This window comes from Phalaenopsis equestris, unplaced genomic scaffold, assembly GCF_001263595.1.
Source record: "Phalaenopsis equestris unplaced genomic scaffold, ASM126359v1 Scaffold235140, whole genome shotgun sequence".
In the NCBI taxonomy this organism is placed as follows: Eukaryota; Viridiplantae; Streptophyta; class Magnoliopsida; order Asparagales; family Orchidaceae; genus Phalaenopsis; species Phalaenopsis equestris.
In genome coordinates, this window is record NW_018253026.1 from 12461 (window position 1) to 13594 (window position 1134).

The window sequence follows — 1134 nt, forward strand, 5'->3', positions numbered from 1 at the left end:
TTTCACTTCGATCTTAATTTACTTTCAATCTGGCCAATTGATTTGTTAAAATATGTTGAGTTTTACAACTAAAGTGAAGATTACATCCAAGATTCAGGGAGGTTAAAGCCCTTGGAAGTTGGGTGTAAATAAAAATAAATAGAAAATTATCGGGAGTAGAATTGAAGATTTTAGAGTGACAGACTAAAATCCCCAATTCGGTTCTATCATTTGGGTGCTGAAGTGTAGATGTTAGCCCTCAGGTGAGGGGAGCGTGGGAGCTCCAAATTGAGAGCCGGTATCCTCCCAGCCTAGTCGCAGATTCAGTAAACAAGCGTAGGCTAAGTCAATGTTCTTTATGCCTGGAGCAAAGGGTAAAGAATAGGTATGATCTTTTTTGGCACAATACAATTTGAATTAATTCACTTTATCCATTCACTATAATTTTCTGACAAGGAGAAGGATCATTAAAAACCTCATTAGTATAATTAGTTATTTAAGAGTTATTAAAATTACATATTTAATTCAATTTCCTATTAGTGACAGATAAGCAAATTGAATTTTGTTGTTGCGATTGAGCATTGCTTTTCTAAAATCTTAGTTTGTAGTTCTAATATTACTCTCTGTGGGATCGATATCTAGGACTCCATTAGTGCCCTATATTACTTGAGTGATACGTATACTTGCGTTGATAAGTGTGAATTTACAATTATTGAATATTTTATACATCAATCTTTATCGAATCTATAACTGTTATTAAGTTTTGGTACAGTTGCTGAGGAGTTAAATCTTTTGGCAGCAGTATTACCTATTTATATTTTTAACCATATATAAAGTCGCTGTCACATTTTTGGCGCAGTTGTCGGGGAGTAAAACAGAATCACAATTACAGTAACAGACAAATTAGGATTATTAGAAAATTTTTTACTTGAATTGCAACTTATTTTCATATTTAGTTAATTGTTTTACTGTGTACTGATTTCAAATTGTATGCATAAATATTGACCTGAAAATATTATACCATATGATTCAGATTTAGAATGCACTATTAGAAAAATTTGAAGATTGAGAAGAGAACCTAGAAATTTATAAGAAATGACAAATAGCTTGGAAAATCAAATAAAAGAGAATCAATAAAGACATGAACACCAACCT